The sequence below is a fragment of the Brassica oleracea genome, chromosome C8 (genome assembly GCF_000695525.1).
Source record: "Brassica oleracea var. oleracea cultivar TO1000 chromosome C8, BOL, whole genome shotgun sequence".
NCBI classification, from domain to species: domain Eukaryota; kingdom Viridiplantae; phylum Streptophyta; class Magnoliopsida; order Brassicales; family Brassicaceae; genus Brassica; species Brassica oleracea.
In genome coordinates, this window is record NC_027755.1 from 12313400 (window position 1) to 12319729 (window position 6330).

Consider the following 6330-nt stretch of genomic DNA (forward strand, 5'->3'; position numbering starts at 1 on the left):
ATCAATGAATATCACAACTTAGCAAATCTATAGTTGGGGCTAATCCCTCTAACCTATTTGAACCCTGAATCTAACAAGTGAACTACTCAGACATAGCTATGCAATTCATGACACAAAGTATAGATATAAACTGCATAGAATAGAATAGATGAATCAATGGAGTTCAAATCATAAATCTCTCTATGATTGTCTCTCTTAAAACTCTCTGCTGAAAATAAGAATACAATGGTGGCCAAAAGCTCTCTTGCCTCCTAACACTTAGGCAAGTATATAACTATTAGGTTAAAAACTCATCAGGGGTAATCTTGTAATTTGGTGAAGCCTTGGGTTTAAATTCGGCTGGAACCAAGTCGCGTATCTCGCGTCTCGACATCGATCGATGGTATAGGATGTACATCGATCGATCATAATCTTCAATCGTCGAGGCTTCTCTTCTGTATCGATCGACGGCACTTGATGTGCATCGAACGATTGCTTCTTCTTCGTATCGACCTCTAATGGTCAGCTCGGATGAAATCTCTTTTAAGCTCCTAAATGCTCCATAATCATCACTTTACTCCAAGATACTCTTGAACCCGAAAACATACCTAATAGGATAGAATATATAATATATAGATAGTAAAACACTTATATACCATGGTATATATCAACTCCCCCAGACTTACCCTTTTGCTTGTCCTCAAGCAAAACAATCGGGCAGTCTCTCTGAAAGAGGTTTGAAAACAGCAGGGACTTATAAATTTAAAACACAGAAATCATCATCTCTACAATTTCGCACGCCACATCTACAAAGTTCTAATCACAAAAGCACATTATGCATTATCCTAACTTAGCAACCAAATTCAACTAGTCTACAACCCAGCAAATCCTGTCTGAAGCAAATCCTGTCTGACATTCCCCTCTACTAACCTCATTTCTTAGCATATATATAAAAGTGAATGCTTTACCTTGGGAGTATCGACCACAAGAGGCAAGGATTTTCAGACAAGTATCTGGAACTGCAGGTAAAAGTTAGTTTCTAAATTCTCTCTCTCTAATTTCTCTCTTGAGTCAAAGTCTGCTTATATTGCAAGATCAGTGACCAAGATTGGACAGGCTTCCATGTATCAAGACTTAATGGTGGTTGCCACCAAGCCCTGTTCACTTCTTTTTGAACTATATCCAAGAATTCTTTGTGAAGCGAGCCTTGAAGATTGCCGCCTCCAAGTCCCGTTCGAATTCTTTTATTGGAATCTTTATGAATCAAGCCATAATGGTTTTAGCCACCAAGTCTTGTTTAGATTCCTCCTAATTAAATCCTAAGTCCTAATTAAGTAATAAATTTCAGATTTTTTTTTTTTTTTTTTAACTAACTAACTACTCTAGGGTCAAAATAGAGAGAGGAAATGTGATAAATGAATCTACACAAGGCGTTACCTTCCAGACTTGTCTGAAGAATCCGATCCCATGTATACAGAACCCCAAGACAAGCGATTATGTCAGGTTTAGTATTAGAGGTCAGCATTGGTTCCTTCAAACAATCAAGGCAAATGTGTATAGTTGACAGGTTGATCTACTTTAGCATCTTTAGTACTATCTGCAATCAGTTAATCAAGAATGGTGCTAAAGAGTGGTTAGACATTCAAGTATAAATCAATAATAAGATCATACTCCCTTTCACATAGCTAAGCATAATTTATTACAAATCTTTTTATAAAAATCTGAATAAACTATATATCAGTAACCCTCCTCCCAGACTTAAATTACATTATCCCAGTGTAACACAGTCGGAGTTATGGTGGAAACTAAATCATAAGTACTCAATGTAACAAGTTAGGAAGATAAACCTGACCGGAGTGGGAATTGATCGATGTGCATCGGTATGCATCAGTCGTCGTATGTAATTGTAGGTCGATCGATGTCGACGTCTCGTCCACGGTTGATATTGTGATCATCCTACTTGGGTCTTGCAATAAATCTGATAGAATAAAAACGAAAGTAAATACTAGTAACTAAGAAAACCAATTAAAATTACCTAATAGTGGATTGCCTCCCACTCAGCGCTTTGTTATAGTCATTTAGCTTGACTGTGGAGGTGTGTGGCTAGTTGGTGGAAAGACAGCTACTTGTTGGGAAACAAGCATCCACCTCATCTCTGCACATTCTGGACCAAGCTGCAATGAAACTTCTTGTGGCCTCATCATTTCTGGTCCATCCCTCATCCATCTTATGTATTGCGTTTGAGATGTTTTGTAGCCTTTGTTGGGTGTTTTCAATGCTGAACTGATGCCATCCTATCTTGTCGTAGGCGTATGCTGATAGCTCGTTCAGTTCCTCATGCATTGACTGCATTTTGTTTTGTATCAGCTGCTCGGCGTCTGGTGTAGAGGTGGTATCGATCGATGCGACCAAGTGTTTATCGGTCGATGCTGGCGCCTTATTGTTGATCGATTTGGAGCGTTCCCTTTTTCATTTTCAAAGGCGGCGGCTTTAATATCGATCGATGTACCTGGTGTGGTATCGATCGATGCATAAGATCGTTTTGCTGGATGAGGGTGGGTATCAACCGATGCTGAGTAGACTCTGTCGATCGATGGTGGAGACGTGTTGTTGAAGGAATGGCCTAAATATCTTTCATCCTGCATAGCAATCTCTATAGCTCTTTCCTTCCAGTAATCCTCATCATACTCCTCAGTAGGATCCTCATTGGATGAAGGAATTACAGTTTCTACTGCAAAACTTTTTCATGCAATCCACTGTCTGCCAAACTGCCTATTGAATAGTCATCACATCCTCTTTTGTTGGGTTGTTGAAAGGCAAAGTCGGTATAACACTGATCTGGTAATGTGAAGTGGTCTACCGGTTGATTCCCGTCGAGCGACGTGGGATAGTGTTCATCGGTCGTCGGTGACTCATTGGAATCGATCGATGATGCAGTGAGAGTGTCGATCGATTCGGAGTACTCTGTTTCGTACTCTGCTCCACAATGGCATACTGCAATGTAGCCAAGATCATATCCAAGCTCCATAACTGTTGTCTCACAACTTGAACTTGGTAATAGTGGACGTCTGGATCTATCAGTGTCAGACACAATCTGTTGGTGTTCATCTCACATACAGCTCCTCCTATAGCAAGGAAAGCTCTTCCATGCAGAAGTGAAGAGTTCCCGTTAAGCTTGATGTCCAGGACATGAAAATCTACTGTGACAAGGGCATTACCAATCTGTACCTCAAGGTCTCTTATGATGCCTCCTGAGGTTCTTTCTGAAAGGTCCACGAAGGTGAAAAATTCTGACGAAGGCTCTATTTTTAGACCCAGCTGGTCTGCCATAACCTTAGGTAGTATGCTGACTGATGCCCCTGTGTCACAAAGTGCATGGGGAAATTCAATACCCTTCACCACACATGGTATTGCGAACTTCCCAGGATCACTCTTCTTCTTCAATGTGATCCTTAGTTTCATCCTTTCCCTACATGATGAAACATTCTCCTAATGGCCTCCTCAGTCTCCTTAGTCTCTCTGAAGAACATCCACAACCGGTGTGTGTAATAAACTTCATCAAAAGGTTTCTCCACTGGGATTCTGAGGACTCTCTTAGTGAAACCATCCATCTCCTTCTCATTAGCTTCCCTCTTAAGGTTCTTAGGAATCTTCTCCTTTCTTTTCCTTAACCTTCTCCCTTCAGTTGCCTCATCAACTTTCATAGGCTCTGGTGTAGTGTCTGAAGGGTTGGTTGTAGGTTCTGGTGGGTTTGCTAAAGGTTTACGGGGTGGTCTGAGTGCGTTGATTCAGGCACTATCAATAGATGGTAATCGCACTCGGTAGGTGAGAGGTGTCCGTCGATCTCTCTGTCGGTCGACTGGTGGCTCATGCCGTCGATCGATTTTGACGTAGAAAGGGGTGGGTGGGTGATTATGTTTTTCTGCGAATTTCTCATGATTCATGATCCGAACTGCACTACACTCAATAGTCGATTTAGCAGATGACGTCGATCGATGGTTAGAGTAATCCATCGATCGATCTTTGTCATGGTCTGTCGAGCGATTTGCATCCATTGACATCGGTCGACACCATGGAGCTTTAAACTTTGAAGTCTGCTTCTCCAAGCTTCTCATGCTTCACACTTGCCAGAAATCATCATCTATGATGGCATTTACGTGGTGTTTTGCTTTCTCAACTCCTGCCTCTCTAGCCAAGGCTTCTTGCCTCTTTGCAGTGTCTCCACTCTGAACCACTTGCATTTCAAGCTTCCTCACCTGAGTCCCTAAGGTCTCAATTCTTGTATTCTGACTGTTGTAGGTGGAATCTATCTTCCCATTGAAGTCCCCAGTGAGTTGTTGCTGTCCTTCCAGAACTCTGTCAAGCATTGCTTCAATCTTGCTTTCCTGTGTCTGTGGGGGTGGATTCTGGTAAAATGAGTTTCCATAGCCTATGTTGTTGTTGCTGAAAGGTTTCTGGAACTGTGAACTATGGTTACTCCTCTGAACTATGGTTACTCCTCTGACCATTGCCATAGAAGTTCCTGTTTCCACCCTGGTTTCCAGACCTCTGAAATCCAGTACCTCCAATGTAGTTTACATCTTCTTCTCCTTCCATGTCTACAACTACTTCTCCTTCAGCGGAGCAGACCTGCTTCCTAAGAAGCTCATGAAACACATCTAATTTTTCTCTAACTTCATCCATCTGCTCTTCCCCTAGGGATGCAACAGACTTCTTCCTCTCAAAGTCAGTGTTCTTGGTGCTGCTGCTGTTTGATAGATTTTCTATCAATCTAAAAGCTTCCACCGGATCCCTGGTGTTGAAGTTTCCCTCGCTAGCTGTATCAAGAGCCATCTGATACCTCAAGGCGATACCTCTGAAGAAAGTGCTCAGCAGTTGCACTTCGTTGAATCCGTGGTGTGGACAGTCTCGCTGGAAGAACTTGAATCTGATCCACGCATCTTTGAAAGACTCTCCAGTCTCCTGCGCGAATGTAGCAATTTTGCTCCTCAAGTCTTCAGTGCGTGCCTCATCGAAGAAGTTTCGCAAGAAAGCATTCTTGATGTCGTCCCAGGATGTTAGAGATCCTGTGGGTAGCTGCTTAAGCCAGTGCATCATTTCTCCAGTCAGAGAATACTTGAAGAGCTTGCACAATAGGTAGTCCTCGGGGACTCCATCCATACGAATAGCAGCGATAAGATCCTCGAACCTCTCTAGATGGTCCATAGGATGCTCGTGCGGTAACCCAGAGTAGGGTATCTGCGACACGAGTGTGTAATACTGAGGCTTCAGTTCGAAATTATGCTTCTGAATCTCTAGAAGTCGAATAGTTGATCTGTTGGCGTAGTACTCATCTAGATGATTGTAGTCAGCCAGTGCCCTTGGTTGAGCAGCGTCTTCTACAGGTTGAGCAGCTCCTGTAGCATCAGTATCATGGATTACATTCCCCTGAGCGTCTATTTTCTAACTTGTTGCATTACGCAGATGACCATCCTGGTCATACAGGTTTTCATTCTCGTCCGGTCTGAGAATAACAATCGCAACCATGTTTCGCGACTGATTATCGGTCGATGTACACGGTGTAGTATCGATCGATGTCGAACGATGTAGATCGGTCGATGATGAAGGTCGGGTGTCGGTCAACGGTTGGGAGTGAGAATCGGTCGACGTGAAAGATGCTGCATCGAGCAATGTGGATTGTTGGTCTTTGCAGATCGTTTGTTCCAACTGAGCAGGATCTACTGAGATAGCAGGTGTTTGTCCTTGTTGCTTCTGGTACTGCTGGGCATGCACCTGAAATGACAAGAAAATATTTTGTGTCAGATTGCGGGTAGAGAAAAGAATAAGAATTAATAACACTAAATCTAATGGCGATCAAAGCTCCCCCGGCAACGGCGCCAAATTTGATACCACTCAAATTACCCTAAGGAGTGAATTACCCTCTCAAATAAGAGGTTCAGTTGCAGTACTTAGGGATCGAATCCACAAGGAGCTAGGGAACCTATTAAATCTAGTCAAATTATTAATTCTAAGTGTTTGTTGTTTTATGGTTTAAAAGTAAATATCAATCCTAATTGAGCAAGTCTATTGCTCGACTAACAAGATGGTTGGGGGTGTAACTTATTGGAAGATATTAGATGCATAGTTTTTATTCAGGTGTTGGAGATTATAATCCTATAGATGCCTAACAGTTGTATGCATGATATATTAGAGCTCAACTCCTTAATCACAGTGATCAGCGATGGCAATGTTTCACTGGTTAACTAACTAGATCTTGGATCTCAGCTGTCGTCTTTTGATCACAAGAAAGTGTCGATCGATGATCCTATAGGGATATCGATCGATACACCTTTCGCAATATCGATCGATTGT